Source organism: Oncorhynchus mykiss, chromosome 22, assembly GCF_057628025.1.
Source record: "Oncorhynchus mykiss isolate SJ-2025 chromosome 22, ASM5762802v1, whole genome shotgun sequence".
NCBI classification, from domain to species: Eukaryota; Metazoa; Chordata; class Actinopteri; order Salmoniformes; family Salmonidae; genus Oncorhynchus; species Oncorhynchus mykiss.
This window is the reverse complement of record NC_143043.1, coordinates 40,823,978-40,849,208: the sequence shown is the minus strand read 5'-3', so window position 1 is coordinate 40,849,208 and position 25,231 is coordinate 40,823,978. Positions and strand designations below refer to the sequence as shown.

The following is a 25,231-nucleotide window of genomic DNA, read 5'->3' as shown; positions in this document are numbered from 1 at the left end:
CTCCTTCCCAGCTGCCACCTGGCACAGGCCAAAGGCAGAGCAGAGGGCTCAGTGGCCGATGCAGCAGTGGCCCAGAAATGAGAACAGGCCAGGGTTTCATCCAACACCCAACCAGCCTTATTCAGGATCAACAGAGAGAGAGACACCCAGAGCCAGATGGTGATGTCAATATATAAATATAATTAATAATAGTAATTTCATGCTACACTGTCCTTCGTTAAATTAGGGTGCTAAGACATATGAAAATTGGTGTTGTAAATACATCAGTGGTCACCAACCTTTTGAGTCAAGATCGCTTTCACAGTCAAAAAGCAAGCTGAGAGCTACTGCTCAGATTTGTTATTATTATTATTTTTTTACATTATCCTCACACAAACAATTTTGTAGGAATGAGGTTTAGGCAGTTGGCCTAATACATTATCACAGCATATTAGCTATATGATTGGCAAAACTCAAGCTTTGATAACAAAATAGATCAGTTGGTTTAGCACTTGTGAGGCACTGTGGAGCATGAATTGAAATAATTCACTTTTTATTTTATTTTACTGGAGGACTGATGGTACCTGTATCTGATGGTCAACGAGGTCAAATCACGACGTCAGTGATCTTCAGGTCGAAAAGTCGAAACTCTAGAAAGATGCCCGAGTTTCCGAATTGGAATTCCGAGTTGGTTGACTGTTCACAACTATTTTTCCCAACCGCCTCTCACGGTCCCTGCTCTCTCATTCCTTTCCTCCGGTGAGACTGACCAGAGAGAGGGGACAGTGTCTTCCACCTGCTCTCTCATTCCTTTCCTCTGGTGAGACTGACCAGAGAGAGGGGACACCGTCTTCCACCTGATGGCGAAACTAGAGTCACATCTCATCTGCCTCATGCACAAATTCATGTTGTTCCTATGACCAGAGAAAGTTAAATATTGCATAATTAATATTAAAATCGACACAACGAACTGCTAATAATAATACAACGCAGGGCTATCGATACTTGGCAACTCATTCATTGCAGCTGCAGCCTGAGCGGAAGTACGGAGAAGCGCGTTTGGTAATAATGTTGAATAAAAACAGTGACAGTGCTGAATATAAACTGAAACATATACTCACTCATAAAAACAGCAGCTCTTTGCTGTATTTGTTAACAGTCTCTGTGGTCATGGTTTTAAAAGTTATTAATAGTAGCCTAATAAACTTAGCTCCGGCCAGGGTCATGGAAGCTCTGTAGCCATGTTGATTTGAGCTATCCAATTGGGCAGTGCAGTAGGTGCACTCGATTTAGTCACAGTTTTGTTCGTTGGCTTTTCTACAGAAATATTTGGTGATCGACTAAGAACACATTGAAGATCAACCAGTCAATCGTGATCGACCGGTTGGTGACCACTGCTCTACATAATGTGATCATACTGTATGAATGCATAGGCAACAATAGTAAACTGGGCAGTCACTGTATCAGATATATATTTTGCTTTTACTCATAAGAAATTATCGGTAAACTATTAGTGGTATGAGTCACTAATAGGAGACAGATCAATTGGAGAGGTGCAAGGCATTGTCATAATATACATTATGTATAAGGAATGCATAGGCACTACTGTGTATGGGCATAACACACAGACACGAGGAGGCTGGTGGGAGGAGCTCATTGTAATGTCTGGAATGGATTCAATGGAATGGAGTCAAATGGGGTTTCCAGATGTTTGATACCATTCCAGTCATGACAATACAAATGTACTGCTATAGCTCATCACACCAGCATCCTCTGACGCACACACACACACACACACACACACACACACACACACACACACACACACACACACACACACACACACACACACACACACACACACACACACACACACACACACACACACACACACACACACACACACAAACAAGCACAGGCTGTCATTTTTAAGTAGTTCATTGAGCTGCAGTACATGTAGAGAGGATTTGGCTGTGTACACTGTTACCCAGTCCAGGGCTTTGGAAGTCTAGATGGAAGAGAGAATGATTTGCATTCATTGTTACAACATATTGTAACATGGAATCTACATGGAAAAGACATTGGATTTGAAAAAAATGAATTATAAGTAAACTGTTGTTTTGAGGGTGAATTTTCAACCCCAGAATTATGTCATCACTGTATCCAATTTTCAACATAGACAACACTGAATTTGTACCTTTTGAAACATCAAACCTTCAATGTTATATCCACTATCAGAAGAAAAATAAACTATAGGCTGGACAGCATCTCCTACTGGAGAGTATATCTACAGCTATTAATTGATATTTGTCACTACTACCAATGTGCTATCTTGAGAAATCTTAAAAACTAAATAATATGTTCTGTTGCTATCAAAGTCATTCCAAAGGGTAGGTTTAACAGAGCAAATGAATACTTTGTCATATATAAATACTTTGTCATATAAAACAATACTTTGTCATATATAATCAAATCAGTAGAGGCTGCTGAGGGGATGACGGCTCACAATAATGGCTGGAACGGAGCAAATGGAATGACATCAAACACATGGAAACCATATTTGATACCATTCCACTTATACCGCTCAAGCCATTACCACAAGCCTGTTCTCCCCAATTAAGGTGCCACCAGCCTCCTGTGTCATCAATAGCTTTTGTTTAAATTCAACCCAGGGTTCAACTAAAAGAAGACAACACATGCAGTGCCTTCAGAAAGTCTTCACACCCCTTGATTACTTTTTCCACATTTTGTTGGTTTACAGCCTGAATTTAAAATGGATTACATTTAAATGTTGTTTCATTGATCTACACACAATACCCCATAATGTCAAAGTGGAATTATGTTTTTAGAAATGTGTACAAATTAATTAAAATGGAAAGGCTGAAATGTCTTGAGTCAATAAGTATTCAACTCCTTTGTTAGGGCAAGCCTAAATAACGTCATGAGTAAAACATTTCTTAACAAGTCAGATAATTGCCTGGACTAACTATGTGTGCAATAATGGTGTTTAACAGATTTTTTAATGACTACCCCATTTCTGTACGGTCCCAGTGAATTTCAAGCACAGATACCACACGAGGGGGCTACAACAGACTCCTCCGTCACAACTTCCCCCTAAGGCCATTCTGCTTGCCCCAGCCCGTTAGCTGTCTGAATCACTGTGTCTCCAGCCCGCCTAGCTACTCACTGGACCCTATGATCACTCGGCTACGCATGCTTCTTTCTCCCTAATGTCAATATGCCTTGTCCATTGCTGTTTTGGTCAGTGATTGTCTTATTTCACTGTAGAGCCTCCAGCCCTGCTCAATATGACTTAGCTAAACCTTTTGTTCCACCTCCCACACATGCAGTGACATCAACTGGTTTAAACGGTGTCTCGAGCCAATACCGCTCTCATCATCACTCAATGCCTAGGTTTACCTTCACTGTATTCACATCCTACCATACCTTTGTCTGTACATTAGGGCTTGAATCTATTCTACCGCGCCCAGGAACCTGCTCCTTTTACTCTCTTTTCCGAACCTACTAGATGACCAGTTCTTATAGCTTTTAGCTATACCCTTATCCTCCTCTGTTCCTCTAGTGATGTAGAGGTTAATCCAGGCCCTGCAGTGCCTAGCTCCACTCGCATTCCCCAGGCACTATCATTTGTTGACTTCTGTAACCGTAAAAGCCTTGGTTTCATGCATGATAACAGAAGAAGCCTCCTCCCTAAGTTTGTTTTATTCACTGCTTTAGCACACTCTAACAACCCCGGATGTCCCAGCCGTGTCTGAATCCTGGCTTTGGAAGGCCACCAAAAAACTGAAATTTCCATCCCTAACTATAACATTTTCCGCAAAGATAGAACTGCCAAAGGTGGCAGAGTAGCAATCTACTGCAGAGATAGCCTGCAGAGTTGTCTTACTATCCAGGTCTGTGCCCAAACAATTTCCAGGAACAAGTCTCTCACCGTTGCCGCTTGCTATAGACCTTCTGCCCCCAGCTGTGACCTGGACACCATATGTGAATTGATTGCCCCCCATCTATCTTCAGAGCTTGTAATGTTAGGTGACCTTAGAACCAGGAACAGATAAAGCCCTTGGTTCACTCCAGACCCTGACTGTCCTTGACCAGCACAAAAACATCCTGTGGTGTACTGCATTAGCATTGAATAGCCCCCGCGATATGCAACTTTTCAACAAAGTTAACTAACAGAAATTTGCATCCTGCAGCACAAACTCCAAAATGTTCTGGGACACTGTAAAGTCCTTGAAGAATAAGAGCACCTCCTCCCAGCTGCCCACTGCACTGAGGCTAGGAAACACTGTCACCACTGATAAATCCTCAATAATTGAGAATTTCAACAAGTATTTTTCTACGGCTGGCCATGCTTTCCACCTGGCTACCCCTACCCCGGTCAACAGCCCTGCATCCCCCCACAGCAACTTGCACAAGCCTCCCCCATTTCTCCTTCACCCAAATCCAGATAGCTGATGTTCTGAAAGAGCTGCAAAATCTGAACCCCTACAAATAAGCCGGGCTAGGCCATATGGATCCTGTCTTTCTAAAATTATCTGCCGCAATTGTTGCAACCCCTATTACTAGCCTGTTCAACCTCTCTTTCATATCTTCTGAGATCCCAAAAGATGGGAAAGCTGCCACAGTCATCCCCCTCTTCCAAGGGGGAGACACTAGACCCAAACTGCTACAGACCTATATCTATCCTACCCTGCCTTTCTAAGGTCTTCGAAAGCCAAGTTAACAATCAGATCACCAACCATTTCGAATCCCACCGTACCTTCTCTGCTATGCATTCTGGTGTATCAACACCATCGATAAGAGACAATACTGTGCAGCTGTGTTCATCGACCTGGCCAAGGCTTTCGACTCTGTCAATCACCACATTCTTTTCGGCAGACTCAATGGCCATGGTTTCTCAATTGACTGCCTCACCTGTTTCAACAACTACTTCTCAGACAGTAGTGTCAAATCTGAGAGCCTGTTGCCCGGACCTCTGGCAGTCTCTACAGGGTTCCACAGGGTTCAATTCTCGGGCTGACTCTTTTCTCTGTGTATATCAATGATGTCCCTCTTTCTGCGTGTGATTCCCTGATCCACCTCTACGCAGACAACACCATTCTGTATACATCTGGCCCTTCTTTGGACACTGTGTTAATTAACTAACCTCCAAACGAGCTTCGATGCCGTACAACACTCCTTCCGTGGCCTCCAACTGCTCTTAAACGCTAGTAAAACCAAATGCATGCTTTTCAACCATTCGCTGCCCGCACCTGCCCGCGCGACTAGCATCACTACCCTGGATGGTTCTGACCTAGAATATGTGGACAACTACAAATACCTAGGTGTCTGGCTAGAATGAAACCTCTCCTTCCAGACTCATATTAAACATCTCCAATCCAATATCAAATCTAGAATTGGCTTTCTATTTCGCAGACAAACCTCCTTCACTCACACCGCCAAACTTACCCTAGTAAAACTGACTATCCTGCCGATCTTCGACTTCGGCGATGTCATCTAAAAAATAACTTCCTATACTCTACTCAGCAACCTGGATGCAGTCTATCACAGTGCCATTCGTTTTGTTACCAAAGCCACTTATACCACCCACCACTGCGACCTGTATGCTCTAGTCGGCTGGCCCTCGCTACATATTCATCGCCAGACCCACTGGCTCCAGGTCATCTATAAGTATATGCTAGGTAAAACTCCGCCTTATCTCAGCTCACTGGTCACGATAACAACAGCCACCCTTAGCACACGCTCCAGCAGGTATATCTCACGGGTCATCCCCGAAACCAACACTTATTTGGCCTCATTTCCTTCCAGTTCTCTGGTGCCAGTGACTGGAACGAATTGTAAAAATCACTGAAGCTTACAGTGCCTTGCGAAAGTATTCGGCCCCCTTGAACTTTGCGACCTTTTGCCACTTTTCAGGCTTCAAACATAAAGATATAAAACTGTATTTTTTTGTGAAGAATCAACAACAAGTGGGACACAATCATGAAGTGGAACGACATTTATTGGATATTTCAAACTTTTTTAACAAATCAAAAACAGAAAAATTGGGCGTGCAAAATTATTCAGCCCCCTTAAGTTAATACTTTGTAGCGCCACCTTTTGCTGCGATTACAGCTGTAAGTCGCTTGGGGTATGTCTCTATCAGTTTTGCACATCGAGAGACTGACATTTTTTCCCATTCCTCCTTGCAAAACAGCTCGAGCTCAGTGAGGTTGGATGGAGAGCATTTGTGAACAGCAGTTTTCAGTTCTTTCCACAGATTCTCGATTGGATTCAGGTCTGGACTTTGACTTGGCCATTCTAACACCTGGATATGTTTATTTTTGAACCATTCCATTGTAGATTTTGCTTTATGTTTTTGATCATTGTCTTGTTGGAAGACAAATCTCCGTCCCAGTCTCAGGTCTTTTGCAGACTCCATCAGGTTTTCTTCCAGAATGGTCCTGTATTTGGCTCCATCCATCTTCCCATCAATTTTAACCATCTTCCCTGTCCCTGCTGAAGAAAAGCAGGCCCAAACCATGATGCTGCCACCACCATGTTTGACAGTGGGGATGGTGTGTTCAGCTGTGTTGCTTTTACGCCAAACATAACGTTTTGCATTGTTGCCAAAAAGTTCAATTTTGGTTTCATCTGACCAGAGCACCTTCTTCCACATGTTTGGTGTGTCTCCCAGGTGGCTTGTGGCAAACTTTAAACAACACTTTTTATGGATATCTTTAAGAAATGGCTTTCTTCTTGCCACTCTACCATAAAGGCCAGATTTGTGCAATATACGACTGATTGTTGTCCTATGGACAGAGTCTCCCACCTCAGCTGTAGATCTCTGCAGTTCATCCAGAGTGATCATGGGCCTCTTGGCTGCATCTCTGATCAGTCTTCTCCTTGTATGAGCTGAAAGTTTAGAGGGACGGCCAGGGCTTGGTAGATTTGCAGTGGTCTGATACTTCTTCCATTTCAATATTATCGCTTGCACAGTGCTCCTTGGGATGTTTAAAGCTTGGGAAATATTTTTGTATCCAAATCCGGCTTTAAACTTCTTCACAACAGTATCTTGGACCTGCCTGGTGTGTTCCTTGTTCTTCATGATGCTCTCTGCGCTTTTAACGGACCTCTGAGACTATCACAGTGCAGGTGCATTTATACGGAGACTTGATTACACACAGGTGGATTGTATTTATCATCATTAGTCATTTAGGTCAACATTGGATCATTCAGAGATCCTCACTGAACTTCTGGAGAGAGTTTGTTGCACTGAAAGTAAAGGGGCTGAATAATTTTGCACGCCCAATTTTTCAGTTTTTGATTTGTTAAAAAAGTTTGAAATATCCAATAAATGTCGTTCCACTTCATGATTGTGTCCCACTTGTTGTTGATTCTTCAAAAAAATACAGTTTTATATCTTTATGTTTGAAGCCTGAAATGTGGCAAAAGGTCGCAAAGTTCAAGGGGGCCGAATACTTTCGCAAGGCACTGTATATTTCCCTCACTAACTTTAAACATCAGCTATCTGAGCAGCTAACCGATCGCTGCAGCTGTACATAGTCCATCTGTAAATAGTCCACCCAGTCTACCTACCTCATCCCCATATTGTTTTTATGTACTTTTCTGCTCATTTGTACACCAGTATCTCTACTTGCACATCATCATCTGCTCATTTATCACTCCAGTGTTAATCTGCTAAATTGTAATTATTTCGCTACTATGGCCTATTAATTGCCTTACCTCCTCACACCATTTGCACACACTGTAAATAGATATTCTTTTTTTGTATTGTGTTATTGACTGTACGCTTGTTTATTCCATGTGTAACTCTGTGTTGTTGTTTGTGTCACACTGCTTTGCTTTATCTTGGCCAGGTTGCAGTTGTAAATGAGAACTGGTTCTCAACTAGCCTACCTGGTTAAATAAAGGTGAAATAAATACAGGAATTGTGGTCACAGGCAGGCAATGATCATACACAGGTAGGCAAACAGGCAGGTGAATCGAAACTAGCACTGAAGGCTGTAACTGGTTCTCACAAACGAGCTAGGAAAAGGTTTGGTAGAGTCACAAACATAATGAACTGAACTAAATAAGGAGCAGATGAGACCAGGTGAGTACCTAACACAGGTGACATCAATGAACAAAAATGAAAGGTCTACGTACAAGAACACAACGAAACAGAACACAAGGTTGACTAAGAAAATAAATACAGAACCTTACATGTGTTTAGTGCCAGCAGCATACCACACTGCATACCACTGCTGGCTTGCTTCTGAAGCTAAGCAGGGTTGGTCCTGGTCAGTTCCTGGATGGGAGACCAGATGCTGCTAGAAGGGGTGTTGGAGGGCCAGTAGGAGGCACTCTTTCCTCTGGTCAAAAAAAGAAATATCCCTCTATCCTGTGTAGGGTGCCGTCTTTTGGATGGGATGTTAAACGGGTCTCCTGACTCTCTGAGGTCATTAAAGATCCCATGGCACTTATTGGAAGAGTAGGGGTGTTAACCCCGGTATCCTGACTAAATTCCCAATCTGACCATCACAGTCACCTAATAATCCCCAGTTTACAATTGGCTCATTCATCCCCCTCCTCTCCCCTGTAACTATTCCACAGGTCATTGCTGCAAATGAGAATGTATTCTCAGTCAATTTACCTGGTAAAATAACAGATAAATAAAGTATTGTATAAGGCATAATCTTATTTCAGTTTTTTCTTCTGGCTTGGGCTCATGAACCTATGTTGTTTTGAATGAATCATCACTTTAGAAAACGTTGTCCATTTAGTTAGTGTTAGGCTTTTAAATAACAACCACAACGACCATGTTTTACACAGTTTCAACCTGCTGTTGAACTTCTTTCTTCAAATTGATCATCACAGTGAGGTGAGTTTTAAACACGGGATACTGTTTTGATGATAAGTGTTTGTTGTGATTTTCGATTGCGTTTGCGTTGATGTCAGAGTGCTTAAAGGGACAATAGAGCCCTGGTCGTTAGCAAGTTAGGTACTACCAAAGCATCTCCAGAGTGCATAAAAGAAGATTACCGTGACTCAATGGTCACATGGAATTTTACTGCGGTCATGACTCATGACTGCCACTGTGGCAATAATACAGTCTCCGCAACATCCTACTCAGTACTGTACTGTATTGTACTGTACTCTACTGTACTGTACTCTACTGTGCTATCCAAACTTGTGAAACATAGTCTATGATGGGTTCAGATTAGGTCCAGTCCGGTACGTCTGTGTGCGTTAACATCAAGGCAGTGTCGTTCGGTGCTTAGTGGGTGACAGTAAATGGAAAGAGAGAGGGAGGCTCATGGGTAGGTGTCAGTAAGAGCTGGGAGAGGTGACATTAATTGGAGAGAGAGAGACACAGGAACAGCGACAGAGAGGTTGTCCAGACCACCAGATTCATAAAGAAAACAGTTATGAGCTGAACATAACAGTATGGCATAGGAAGCTAATAAACCAACTGTGGTTTGTGACTATTATGATTTCCCATTGTAGCTAATTCAGTAGCAGTAATTAAATTACTGATTTTTAGGTTATTGTCTTACCAGTTGTGATCACTCAATCATTGATAAACTGAATTTATATCAGTAAAATCACTACAACTAATTGGTAGGTTTAGCATTACTCTTTACTTCTGCAAACATTATAATCCTCCCTTCTCATGTGGGAGAGAAATGTTAAACTGTCTTAAATATACTGCATGTGGGTTTTTGGTAATGAAATAACAAAGCACAAGGCAATATTTCTTAAACAATATTATCTTTTGATCTATTTCTGATACCCTTTAAGACTCTTTCTGATAGATGCTTACTAAGACCCCTTTTCCATCTGTTTATCCAGAAACCATAGCCTTTACTTATGCCTGATTTTTAAGATGGAAAATGGTTGAAAAATGTATCCATGCCTTTATTTCCCTAAAATATAGCCTCTGCTTTCATTTGACACCCAAGTTTGAAACTTGGTTTAAAACTCATTCTCTGCTGTTCGTTTGAAATGTGCAATGTTCAATCAGCCCTTTTTGCCTTGCTTCGCTGTGCTATGCCTCAGTGCTCAGTAAAAAGGAGCAGAGATTAAGCTCTCAGCCTCAGACAGACTGTCACAGTCACAGGTATCTGCTGCTCACCGACTAATAAAGGATGTTTGTCTGAGACAGCCCTCACAGTCACAACTATAAAACAATACAATCAAAGCATTTCTTCTTGGACCATTTTTGATACTGTTATATATATATAAGGATGAATTACACTTAATCAGAATGGATGCGATGGCTTGTGTGTTGCAAGCCAAGTGTTGCAAGTGGATGTACTGCCTCATGGTTTTCTAAATAGTTCCAGACCCTTCATACTTGGTGTTGTATCTTCCTGCTGATGTCTGCTAAGTTATTTGAAATATCTTTACTTGCGTTGGGCCAGTACCCGAAAGGTTGCTGGTTCAAGTAGCTGAGCCGTCAAGGTGCAAAATCTGTCGATGTGCCCTTGACCAATGCACTTAACTCTAATTTGCTCCAGGGGTGCCCTACTACTATAGCTGACTCTGTACAACAACACATTTCACTGCACCTATCCCGGTGTATGTGACAGAAAAACATATTAGATCTGACCTTCACCTCTTTACTGGACAAAAGTTAACAAAAGGTGTGTAGGGTCAGAGAGGTAGGAGGGGAATGGCTGTTGTGGTGGTTGTTACCCCCTTCCCTCCACACTGTGCCTTAGCCCACCGTCCACTGAGGTGAGAATTTATGGTAGTGCATTGTAAGGGCAGGGTGTTATATATAGTAATGATTCCTCACGCTAAGGTCACAGCAGGTCTTTGCTTAAGGTATTGATATTAACATGCAATTAGCTCTCATCATGGTCATCATTAGCTTATATCATGGGCAAAAAACACAATACTAATCTGAATGGAAAATTTGGCATTGAACAATGTATAAACTACTCTGAGTCAACACTGATTGTTGAAAGTTTGTGAAGAAGAGACGAGGAGGTTGTTTTCAAACATTCATGCTTTCATCTATCAGTGGTTTGATAGATTGGTAGTGAAGAGGAGGAGAAAGATCTGTTGATTTTGGTTGATTCCGGTAATTTCTCGCTCCAGTTGGCTCAATTGACACATTGTAAATCAGCCGTGTAAACTTTTTATTTACTCTTTTTATGTAGCATAGCCAGTAAACAGAGGTTGGAATGGGATGGAGTGAATGAGAGCCTGGACATAGGAGAGGTTAACGCCTGGACGGTTCTGTCTCTCCCAGTGTTGCTCACATCATACTGTATGGTGACTCTTCCACCTCTGTCTCTGTCTCTCTCTTTATCTTTCTCTCTCTCTCACTCACTCTCTCTTTCTCTCCCTGATCACACACTTATTTTTCTCTTCTGTCCCCTCCAAAGATAATTAATGTCTTTCTGGGGACAAAATCAAAGGCATGATGCAAATCATGCAATCACAGGTGTGAGGCAGGAGCTGGAGCTGAGAGGGAAAAACCACACACCCCCTTCACCGCTGACTGTATAGCAGTCTGAACAAGCTCTTAGTATGGAGGGGATGAAATCCTCTGTTTATTCGTTTATTTTGTCATGAGATGAGAACGACGAGCACCTCCTCTGCTGATGATTCATTATTGTCAAGTTGAGGGAAACCCTCACAATCAATCACTCTGCTCTGAGCTGACATTTTACCTTGATTGGCAATTACACACCATTGTTCACAGCAACAGATCTCTCCGTTAATAATGTTATTGGGTGGTGACTCAGTCACTGCTGTTCTGTAGCTATGAAAATGGGCCTTTATTCTGTTTTGATTTGGTACTCATAAAGGCTTTTGAATTTCTAATGTTAATGTACAATATGCAAACATGAACCACCATTAGAGTTTTATTGAACAGTTTTTGATGTTTGACAAATTATTATGCACCCTGATTGTTCTGCTATCCCCTGAAGCAAACTGACTTGTTTCTTGTAATCAAGTGATGGCTTGTCACTTCACTGACGTGGTGTCTGTTCAGTTCACATCACTGTATAAACAACCTGCTCTCATTAGTATTTCAACTTTCATTTGAGTTAAGAGACAGAAACAGAGAGAGAGAGAGAGCCAGAGCGAGAGAGGGAGAGAGAAAGAGAGATAGAAAGTGACAGTCACCTATGGAACAGACCTAATTATCGGAGAATACAAACACTGCAGCACAACAATTACATTGCTGCTTTGAGAGATTCCCTTCTTCCATGTAATCCAAAAACAAAATACAAACAAGGCATGTTTATTGCCTCTTGGTACAGTAGTGTATATACATTACTTTGTGTGTGTGTGTGTGTGTGTGTGTGTGTGTGTGTGTGTGTGTGTGTGTGTGTGTGTGTGTGTGTGTGTGCGTGTGCGTGTGTGTGTGTGTGCGTGTGTGCATGCGAGAATACGATGCGATTATCTGAGGATAGAGCCCCATAAAAAACAACTATTTCAACCAGCACAGGCGTAACAAAATCACAAACTGCAATAAAATAAATAGTTTACCTTTGACGATCTTCCTCTGTTTGCAATCCCAATGCTCATTGTTACACAATGAATGGTCTTTTGTTTGATAAAATACATTTTTATAGCCTAACACAAAACATTTTGTGAACCCCTTGTGTCGTGAATTCCGTCTCATTCCATTTTCGACGACACATTCGATGTAAATACACACACTAAATGTGACTTTTCCAGTCATGTTTGGTTTCATTGCAATCAACTGGTTTGTTTGTAACACAACCAAACCTGATGGGTCATTTCGTGGGAAGTATTGACTGAAAGAAACCGATTTGAAGACAACAAGTAATGACATCATTGTGCACCAATGACATGACCGCTGTTTCGTTGATTGACTGTATTTTAACCCAATAACCACTGATCGTCTTGGAATCTAGCTGGGTAGATAGCCAATGAGCTGAGGTAAACGGCAATATGTAATGTTTATGTGTTGGAAGACCAACCCATGTAGTAAACTGCAGCGTAAAGAGGGTCATTCGCCATTGAAGTTTCATACCGAAAGGAGCAACGCATGTGACGCACAGCGTTGTTTTGGTAAAGCTCGTCTTCAGCTGTTTATATATCAATCAGTATGGCGACTAATTCAGGGAAAGCTAAATCTAAGTCTAGATATACAGATTTTACAATTTTAGAAGAAATTGATTGGGAAAGTGAGACAGAGATTGTTGGAGGACGATTCATTTAGCGATTCCCAAATGGAGGAATATTTTTTGAACGGAGAGGACATCGTTTTGGACTGGTAAGTTCTTCTCATGCTAATGCCGTTGTTTGAAATTAATAATATAAAATATTATTTGTGATTTGCCCCACCCCCACATGAAATAGCCTATTTGAGGCTGTTGAGGGGAGAGCAGGCCCACAACAATGGCCAACTTGAAATGAAGACAGTAGATACAGCTGGTCTGTTGTAATATAATAAAGACAGTAGATCTAGCTGGTCTGTCATAATATAATAGAGACAGTAGATCTAGCTGAAATGTCATAATATAAAATAGACAGTAGATCTAGATGGTCTGTCATAATATAAATCATAATATAATATACAATTATTATACCTGTTGATACAAGGCTCATATGTGAAACTATTCTAACTGAACATTTTCTTCCACAGTGACACTGACTCCGAATGGGAGCCCCCAGTGCCAAGGTGTGAATCCCCCACTGAAGCTGGTTCATCCAGCTCCTGCCACAAGTGGTGTTCATCTGCCCAAATTTACTTCTGCAGCATGGATATGCCTCAGGGCCAAAAGGGCCCAGCATGGAGGCGTTGCTGTGTTCTTTGCAAAGTGAAGTCCCCCGTCACCTGCACCAAATGCTTGGTGACCCTCTGCTTTACAGCAGAAAGAGACAGATAACTGACTTCTTCATTTGACCTCATATTTTTCTAAGTTCCCAATTGTCTCGAAAGCACCATCAGTGCTCTCGTCAGCATTAAAACCAAATATCGATCCACACCCCCAGACTTTGAGAAGCTCCTACGTGACATGCATCAAGCACACCCATCTCATTAGTGGTAAGATACATTATGTCAGACTAATTTGGAATTGACTGTCATCGCCCCACATGTGATTGTGAGTGGAGAAGACAATCAGAATTACTGTTAAAATATAATTCAATTGACTGCTATAACCCCAAATAAAAAAGTAAACATTGGCTGTGAATTAATTATATACTTGTTTGGGTGACAAGAATTTTCAGATAACAAAAGTTTGGGAACCCCTGCATTAGTTCCTTTTAGGTAGCAATTGTACCTGTGAATTAAGGGTATTGACGGTACACAAAATACATTTGTACCCTGGGAAACAGAAATGTACCTTCATATTGTACCCATTTTTGAGAACGAGAGTGACGATTGTACCTTAATATTCAAAATATGGGGTACAAAATGTACCATTATACTCTTTATCTGCACATGTACCCTAAAAGGTAGCGAACAGTAACATGTGAGATCATATGAGTACCTCTGAAGGTACATTTTATACCCCAGGAAGCAATACCGTACCCTTATTTCTAAGAGTGTAGGGAACTACTAATGTAGTTTGAATATTTCTGACTATCAAAGTGTCAACCTAGAACCAGCCTCCACTGGCCAAAGAATTCAAAGAGAAATATCAGAGACAAAGAGCTGTTAAAAAATTCCAATATGCTCCTCCTCTAAAACCAGTAAAGCATCTAGCCTCGTAGCGTAAATCTCCAGAAAGAGCTTGAATTTGGGGCTTCGTTCAAAGTTCAGGGGGATTTGTCTCACCCTATTACAGTATGTTGATGTGCCTAATTCATCTCACTGTAATGTTTCCCAACTAGAAATGCAGAACTGGGTGATAGAGAGAGGAGGAGCCATAATTTCACTGTTGTGGTCTTCAAAGTGATTTTCTGTCCTATTTAGATTATATGTACTTTTCTATGTCCAATTTTACTAGGATAGTCCATCATTTGATGCAACAGGTGTATTGAGCTTCTGTTCATTCCTTTATAGCTATCCACAAATTCTATAAATGTCCAGGAGTTCTGTGCCTTTAGAATGCCTGGTCTTGATTCTATCATGTATTTGCTATGTCAGCATTATAACAATGACTGATGTCTCAGCCCATGTGTAGGAGTGACACGTCACTTGCTAGTTAGGCTATTCAATCTCTAGTAATTTGGAATAGCCAATAGCTTGCAGATACAATTCTGATATCAACTTGTGTCAGTGAAATCGACAATATTTTAGGGATTGGATGAAATTGCATTAAAATTACATTCTCTGAATTTGTCTGTCTATGTGCTGTTCTCAGTATCTGTAGTAATGATGTTTCTCGTGGATGGTCGGTCAATCTAACGGACATATCAAGTCTTCATTGTTCATGATTTTCAGAGAGAGACAGTCAGTCTTATTTTAGAGTGACAGTCTGTCACAGATTAAAATGGCTGTCAACAGATTATAACACCATGGATGGTCTCTAGATGTGGCAGCCCTGGGGGACCTTTCTCCAGATAGCACCTCAAACCTCCTTCATTTTTATATCCACCTCAATGCAATCACCTTGTCGCTTCCCGGCAGCTAGTGTTTCCCAGAGGACACATGGGGTGCTTCATTATAGTGAGGCCCCTTACCGTCCATCCTCCACTCTACTGTGACCTAATGACTTTCTACACAGCATAGCCACGGATTAAAGCTCTGAAGCTCATCCTCCTTATTTTCCTTTTTTCTCTTGCCTTTCCTTCTCAGGAGAGAAGATGCAGTCAAAGCTGTAGCAGAGTGCAGACGTGTTTTATATTTATTCGTAGTACGAGAAAATGAAAATGGCATTGCCCTTTGCTGCATTGAATTGTTGTTCCCATTGTAGGATTTAAAGCTTATGTTATATAGATAGAGGCCAGCTAATCCACATACAGCTAGACAGTAAGTAGCTTTTTAGTGACTACACAGTTATCAGCGTTATGGTGGTGCTAAGGGATTCATTTTATGAAGCAAACAGAAGAGCCTGCTTGTGTTACAGCAAACCTGGTTGTTTAAAAGAAGTAGCCAGTATAATCTTATTATATAGGAGGAAAGTTGATTGAACATAGATGTCTAGAAATATAGTATGCTGATGGTTGCAATTTTTGTTTTTACAATGATTACAGTAGTTTATGGGTGATTGACGGTTAATCACGGGCTGCCCTTGCCCTCATATTGAGTAGCCTGTGAATATGGTTATTAGTATGGGGACTGGGCCCATAGATGCAGATAGAGCTTATTAAACAAGACAAGAACATATCGAAGAACGATGGATCTTAGGAGCTTTCATAATAATACCTTATTCATAATAATACCTTATTTGAGTGGATTGTATGTCGTTCATCAAAGTGAATAGTAAATTGGGACTCCACTATTTGTTAAAGTCATGTTGAGTATTGGTGTCAAAACAGTCTCACTGATAAATCTCTGTCATTGTAGCAGCAAATTTGCAACTGTCAAGCTAAAAGAGCACAATGATGCTTCTCCCATCTTCTTATTATTATTCACAATCCAATAGATAGTGTTAAGAATTATACACATCAAGAAGAATGGTATGAGCAAGTAATATTCCTCGTAGTGTAAGACTATTAGTGTACAATTCAGTGTGTGTATTTTGAATTGTAAAACTACTGTTAAGCTGTGCATTCTAACTAGCTCATGGGACATGCACTGCATGTTAACTATTACAGGGAGTGAGATGTGTTGTTGGCAGATGAACTGAAACAGGCAGAGAATATGAGCTGCCTTTAGAAGCTTATTAAAACTTTAAATAGAAAAACAAATGCAGTCGTTACTGTATGCCTGTGTCGACGACAACACTTCATGTCATTAGTTGCTTGAGTAGGGGAACAACTTCGGTTTTAGAAGTGGGGGGGACACATTTTCAGTTTTATTTTATCTAGTCAGATAAACACTCCTAACAGCCTACCCGACCGCTCGGAGCCGTCCGCATGGTCCTAAAGCACACCGTTGCCTCGTTTTGTATCACATTCCAATGATGAAACTGGAGGGGGGGCACAAATGCTATTTCAGAATGTGGAGGGGACATGTCCTCCCTGTCCCCAGTGAAAGTTGCGCCCCTGTACTTGAGGATTTATTTGAATGACTTGTGGTAGTCTGCTGTGATTAAAAAGGAAGGCCTCCAACTAATGCACATTGATTGGATGCTTGTTGCTCTTAAACCTGTGTCAGCCCATACTCAGCCAGCTATGGTAAAACTCAGCCGCCACAGTGCCCTCTTCAAAAACAATAACAACTGCTAACACAAAATCCATTTTTTTTTTTTTGTCCCTCTTATCTTGTCATTCTGAAATAGTTTTTTGGTTTTCTCAAGTTGTGCCCCAGGAGCATAGTTCTCTGTAAGTATTGGAAGTAAGAGGGTAAATTGTTCCACTTTCAGGTGCATGGAGCATGTTCTACACTGTAAACCACACTGGTCTGTCATTACATTTGAGTAAGCACGTTGCACTTAATATATCTGAGTACAGTTACTTGAAGTGTTTTTGTAGTAATTACTGAAACTGATATAGTCACTGTGACCATGTAAGGGTTCAGATTTTAGTTGTATCAGCTTGAAAATGTTGACTAACGCCCCACTAAGCTATGCTTTTAAGTTGTATAGGGAAATGTCAAAATGTATCAACTTAATATTCATCACCTCCAGCACCACCCCAACATCAACATATGTGAAAATTACACGTTTCTATGAGTAAAAAGATCAAGACAAATTAGTATATAACTAGTTGACAATTAGTGGGCAGGGCCTACTCACAATTGGTAAAAATCACACGATGCACACCGATGGTTTCATTGGAAACACATGTCTTCCTCTATTTTTTTACTACAAAACATAGAAATGCACCATTTTCACATATGTTGAGATTGGGGTGGTGCTGGAGATGATGAATATGAAGTTGATACATTTTGAAGTCATGTGCAAAACTATAGTGAAATGTCTTTCTTGCAAGCTCCAAACTCAACAATGCATTATCAATGTAGCCCTAAAAATAACATAAGGTATAATTCAATTTCCCAGTGTGCCTTGCCTTTTAGACGGAATTGTAGAGTTACTGTAAATGTGACAGAGACATGGTTGTTGAATTTGTTCAGTTTCAGGACTGTAGCCTTCACCAAGTGAGTTCCTAGGTGAAAACTAACTATCATTATAATTACACTCTTTATGACCGTGCATAACATATCCTATAAGGCTTTATTTAGAGGCCTAGCTTGACCCTAATACAGTGGCCTGAAATTCATGGGTTACAGGCCATATCAGGCCTGCGAGTAGATTTGCAAATAAATAAAAAATCCTGGTTGGATGATCTCCAGGAATCTTTCAACTGGGATTTCTGGAAAACATGGGACATTTACCAGAATTTTGCAACCCTACCAGCAAGTCACATTATGCTGGCTTGCAAAGTGATGTGTAATTCCTAGTTAGGATATCCAACAGTTCTATTCACCTGCTATCTGCTTTCATACCAATTGCCAAAGGTTTGGATTAGGAACAGTGTGAGGAAACTACCTAAGACAATTCAACTGGAACAACAATTTCAGTAACGGTTACAAAAAAATCAAACTAGATGATTAGTTTAGAAAAATGTATGTTATTTATCTTTGTGTAGCATAAGATTAATCACTCAATGTACATGCAAAAACACAGATATTAAAAACAATTCCCAAACATCAGCCTGCAGTAGAGCATACTGGGTAAAAAAGTGAACTTGTTACCATAATAAAACATTTAAATAATATTGCTGTGACTTCTAATGTAGTTTTTAGTCTGTACCACATAACCTTTTAAGTAATAATAATGATTTGATTGACTTTGAGTTGAACTAGAAGTATTTTAGTAAAAAAAATCCTTGGGATTTACAGTGCAGTTCTATGTTTTGTGTCTTCTATTTTCCATGTTCAGGCACTTCAAATCCATTTGAATATAAATATCATAAATGACACCAGGAGATATCCACGAAATGCTTATCTGACTGATTATATGCAGATCCTTTATGTACACGTAATTAGATTAGATTGGATGAAGTTTATTAGTCACATGCACAGGGATGCAGATGTAATTGCAGGGTACAGTGAAAATCTTATGCTCCGGGCTCCAACAGTGCAAGTCTGTTGTGGAATTTGAGCCAATCAGTTGTGTTGTGACAAGGTAGGGGTGGTATACAGAAGATAGCCCTATTTGGTAAAATACCAATTCCACATTATGGCAAGAATAGCTCAAATAAGCAAAGATAATCGACAGGCCATCATTACGTTAAGACATGAAGGTCAGTCAATATGGAACATTTCAAGAACTTTGAAAGTTTCTTCATGTGCAGGCGCAAAAACCATCAAGCACTATGATGAAACTGGCTCTCATGAGGACCTCCACAGGAAAGGAAGACCCAGAGTTACCTCTGCTGGATACGTTCATTAGAGTTACCAGCCTCAGAAATTGCAGCACAAATAAATGATTCACAGAGTTCAAGAAACAGACACATCTCAACATCAACTGTTCAGAGGAGAGTTTGTGAATCATGCCTTCATGGTCGAATTGCTGCAAAGAAAACACTACTAAAGGACACCAATAATAAGAAGAGACTTGCTTTGGCCATGAAACACGAGCAATGGACATTAGACTGGTGAAAATCTGTCTTTTGGTCTGCTGTCAAAATTTTAGATTTTTGGTTCCAACCGCCGTGTCCTTTTGGGACACAGTGTTTTCCGAACGGATGATCCACACGTGTAGTTCCCACCGTGAAGCATGGAAGAGGTGTGATGGTGTGGGGGTGCTTTGCTGGTGACACTCTCTGTGGTTTATTTATAATTCAAGGCACACTTAACCAGCATGGCTATCACAGCATTCTGCAACGATACGCCATCCCATCTGGTTTGGGCTCAGTGGGACTATCATTTCATTTTTCAACAGGACAATGACCCAACACATCTCCAGGCTGTGTAAGGGCTATTTGACCAAGAAGGGGAGTGATGAGGTCCTGCATCAGATGACCTGGCCTCCACAATCACCTGACCTCAACCCAGTTGAGATGGTTTGGGATGAGTTGGACAGCAGAGTGAAGGAAAAGCAGCAAACAGGTGCTCAACATATGTGGGAACTACTTCAAGACTGTTGGAAAAGCATTCCAGGTGAAGCTGGTTGAGAGAATACCAAGAGTGTGCAAAGCTGTCATCAAGACAAAGGTGGCTACTTTGAAGAATATAGAATATATTTCGATTTGTTTAACACTTTTTTGGATACTACATGATTCCTTATGTGCTATTTCATAGTTTTGACATCGTCACTATTATTCTACAATGTAGAAACTTGTAAAGATAAAGAAAGATCCTTGAATGAGTAGGTGACCAAACTTTTGACTGGTACTGTATATTATATATGTACATTGGGGCAAAAAAGTATTTAGGCAGCCACCAATTGTGCAAGTTCTCCCACTTAAAAAGATGAGAGAGGCCTGTAATTTTCATCATAGGTACACTTCAACTATGACAGACAAAATGAGGAAAAAAAATCCAGAAAATCACATTGTAGGATTTTTTATGAATTTATTTGCAAATTATGGTGGAAAATAAGTATTTGGTCAATAACAAAAGTTTATCTCAATACTTTGTTATGTACCCTTTGTTGTCAATGACAGAGGTCAAATGTTTTCTGTAAGTCTTCACAAGGTTTTCACACACTGTTGCTGGTATTTTGGCCCATTCCTCCATGGAGATCTCCTCTAGAGCAGTGATGTTTTGGGGCTGTTGCTGGGCAACACGGACTTTCAACTCCCTCCAAAGATTTTCTATGGGGTTGAGATCTGGAGACTGGCTAGGCCACTGCACGACCTTGAAATGCTTCTTACGCCTTCGGGCGGTGTGTTTGGGATCATTGTCATGCTGAAAGACCCAGCCACGTTTCATCTTCAATGCCCTTGCTGATGGAAGGAGGTTTTCACTCAAAATCTCACGATACATGGCCCCATTCATTCTTTCCTTTACACGAATCAGTCGTCCTGGTCCCTTTGCAGAAAAACAGCCCCAAAGCATGATGTTTCCACCCCCATGCTTCACAGTAGGTATGGTGTTCTTTGGATGCAACTCAGCATTCTTTGTCCTCCAAACACGACGAGTTGAGTTTTTACCAAAAAGTTATATTTTGGTTTCATCTGCCCATATGACATTCTCCCAATCTTCTTCTGGATCATCCAAATGCTCCCTAGCAAACTTCAGACGGGCCTGGACATGTACTGGCTTAAGCAGGGGGACACGTCTGGCACTGCAGGATTTGAGTCCCTTGCGGCGTAATGTGTTACTGATGGTAGGCTTTGTTACTTTGGTCCCAGCTCTCTGCAGGTCATTCACTAGGTGTGGTTCTGGGATTTTTGCTCACTGTTCTTGTGATCATTTTGACCCCACGGAGTGAGATCTTGCGTGGAGCCCCAGATTGAGGGAGATTATCAGTGGTCTTGTATGTCTTCCATTTCCTAATAATTGCTCCCACAGTTGATTTCTTCAAACCAAGCTGCTTGCCTATTGCAGATTCAGTCTTCCCAGCCTGGTGCAGGTCTACAATTTTGTTTCTGGTGTCCTTTGACAGCTCTTTGGTCTTGGCCATAGTGGAGTTTGGAGTGTGACTGTTTGAGGTTGTGGACCGGTGTCTTTTATACTGATAACAAGTTCAAACAGGTGCCCTTAATACAGGTAACGAGTGGAGGACAGCGGAGCCTCTTAAAGAAGAAGTTACAGGTCTGTGAGAGCCAGAAATCTTGTTTGTTTGTAGGTGACCAAATACTTATTTTCCACCATAATTTGCAAATAAATTCATAAAAAATCCTACAATGTGATTTTCTGGATTTTTTTTTTCTCATTTTGTCTGTCATAGTTGAAGTGTTATTATGATGAAAATTTACCGGCCTCTCTCATCTTTTTCAGTGGGAGAACTTGCACAATTGGCGGCTGACTAAATACTTTTTTGCCCCACTGTATAGTATTTGCCCCCATTCTACTTATGCATATTTTTTATTCTGAATGTTATCAGATCTTCAACCAAAACCTAATATTAGTTAAAGGAACCTGAGTGAACAAATATCACAACAATTACATACTTACTTAATTTGTTTCATAAACAAAGTTATGCAAAACCTGTGTGAAAAGGTAATTGCTTTTCATACCCTTTCACTCAATAATTGGTTATACCACTTTTAGCTACAATGACTCCAACCAAATGCTTCCTATAGTTGTTGATCCGTCTCTCACGTTGCTGTGGAGGAATTTTGGCCAACTCTTCCATGCATAACTGTTGTAACTCAAAGCCATTTGTGGGTTTCCAATTAACTTCTCGTTCCAAGTCCTGCCACAACATCTCAATTGGGATTAGGTCTGGACTTTGACTAGGCCCTTCCAAGACTTCAAATTTGTTGCTTTTAAAGCCATTTTCATGTCGACTTTATTGTGTGTTTTTGATCATTGTCTTTTGCATGACCCAGCTGCTCTTCAGCTCGTAGATGGATGGCCTGACATTCTCCTGTAGAATTCTCTGAAACAGAGCAGAGGCCATGGTTCCTTCGATTAAGGCAAGTCGTCCGTGTCCTGAGGCAGGAAAGCATCCCCAAACCATCAAACGTCCACCACCATGCTTGACCGTTGGTATGAGGTTCTTACTGTGGAATGCAATGTTTGGTTTTCGCATGCATACTGGGAGCCATGTCATTTAAAAAGTTATACTTTTGAATCATCTGTCCATAGAATATTCTTCCAAGAGTCTTGATGATCATCAAGGCGCTTTTCGGGCAAACCTGAGTCAGCATTTTGGATGACATGGGTGGACATCTTGAAGCAGGTGGAGCTACAGAGAGAACGAAAATGTCAGAAAACACAATAGCCAGCTGGTCTGCACATATACTGAGGTCACGGCTAGGGATGTCGTCTGGTTCGGCAGCCTTGCGAGGGTAAACAGGTTTGAATGATTTACATACATTCTCTGTGGAGGCTGTAAGTATGTAGCCCTCGTTGTCCTCTGGGTCTCTCCTCAGCTGCTCAGAGTCGCCGTTGTGCTCAAAATGTGACAAAAAGGTGTTTAGCACGTCCGGCAGGGCGTCATTCATGTCTGCAACGTGGCTGACTTTCTTTCTTTTTGTAATCGGTGATTGTTAGGAGACCCTGCCACATACACCTTTTGTCTGACCCATTGAATTGCTCCTCCACTTAGACCCTTTTTACTTGTGTTTCGCCATCTTGAACAATCTGCGTAGGTAGTTGTCTGCGCAGGTAGATGTCCGCGCCTCCATGGAAATCCAATTACTGGACACTGACATTTGAGAAGAGGGGTGGGGAAACTACGGCCGGAACAATCCGGTCTTTGGGAGGGTTGAGTATAAAAAAGAGGAACAGCAAACAGAAGGAACACCATCCTAATATTGAGTTGCTTCCAATGGTGCACCTGTAGATTTTTTGACATATATTTTCAGCCTCCTGGGAGGGAAGAGGTGCTTTTGTGCCTTCTTCACGACTGTGTTGGTGTGAGTGGACCATGATAATTCTTTAGTGATTTGTACACCGAGGAAGTTGAAGCTCTCGACCCGCTCCACTACAGCTCGATGTGGTTGGGGGCATGCTCGGCCTCCATTTCCTGTAGTCCACAATTAGCTCCTTTGTCTTGGTGACGTTGATGGAGAGGTTGTTGTCCTGGCACAACACTGCTAGTTCACTGACCTCCTCCCTATAGGCTGTCTCATCATCGTCAGTGATCAAGCCAAACACTGTCGTGTCATCAACAAACTTAATGAGGGCATTGGAGTCGTGTGAGGCCACACAGTCATGGGTGAACAGGAAGTACAGGATTGGACTAAGCATGCACCCCTGAGGGGCCCCCATGTTGAGGGTCAGTGTGACGGATGTGTTGTTGCCTACCCTTACCACCCGGGGAGGCGGCCCGTCAGGTAGTCCAGGATTCAGTTGCCGAGGGAGATGTTCAGTTCCAGGGTCCTGGACTTAGTGATGAGCTTTGAGGGCATTATGGTGTAGAACACTTAGCTATAGTCAAAGAATAGCATTCGCAAATTCCCTCATTGCCATGGCAGTGTGGAGTGCAATAGAGATAGTATCGCCAAGTTAAGGTTGGTCGTAAATTATCTGTGCTACGCCAAACAGTACCTATCCTTTAACGCACAATGGAGAATCACATTAGCCCGTTACAAATCAGTAGCTAGCTTCAGACAGTAACTTAAGTGCAATGACCTTCATAGCAACTATGTGTCTATACTCAAGCGGAACATTCCAATATAATCTAGGTAATTTATGCTTTTATACTGTTATATGTTTTCCTAGGGATAACATTTGTGGTGAGAATATATTGTAATATCCTCTCAGGATCTTTTTTTAAAGCAAGATCAGAATGTAAAGCATAGGCCCCCTTTAGATGGATCCAAGTCTCCAACAACCATTTCAATGTTCATTCCGCATGTTCTTGGCATGTGCCTCCAGGCCAGGCATCTAAACGACATGTAAGTGCTCCATCAGTCATCTTCTGCTGTCTGTAAGATGACATCCTCTTCTCCTAGCCATAGGAGATGGCTGAGAGCAGCTGCTGCTGGTAGTCATCAAAGTAGAATAGACTACATCAGACCTGGGATAACTATAGTTAATATAGTTACTAGACTACATCTCTGTGCTCACAACATGCAAAAGGAATGATTTATATTGAACTGAAGGGATTCTTATCAGAAAATAAATAACCTACTGGCTGCCAATCATTGTCTTCCTGCTCTTTTAATTAAGTCGAACACCTGGGATATAATGGGTCTGTGCCCTATGGGGAGATACAGGATTTAATTTTCCTTTTTATAGGTGTTTGTATTTCTGCTAAGAGAACCTTCATCTGCCTGTTGGCACCTCTTCTGCCTGATCATAGACACCTGTCATTTCCCCTCGCAGAGAATTGTTTTTCATCCTTTTATATTATACTGGGTTTTATCTGGGTAGATTGCAACGCACGAGGAAGACTCTCTCTGGGTTTGTTTGAGCTGTTAGCTTTTTTACACTGTACTGTTTTACTTTTGTGCAGTGGTATAGCCTAATTAAAGTGTGCTGTATCTGTATATCAGGCTCTGGGGTGATTTGATTTCCAAGGACAGCTGGTGATAATAAGAAAGTATTATGGCCAAACATCCATTCCTTTGCAAAATACAGTAGCAACTCATACAAGACTTCAGTAGTCTGGTACTCCCTGACACAATATAACACAAACTG

The 25,231-nt window shown here is 41.2% G+C and overlaps 1 pseudogene; it reads right to left on the bottom strand.

The window, feature by feature from the left end:
* Positions 1-23,088, bottom strand: part of LOC149972861 (uncharacterized) — a 43,161-nt pseudogene extending 20,073 nt beyond the window's left edge.
* Between the last annotated feature and the right edge of the window lie 2,143 nt (positions 23,089-25,231).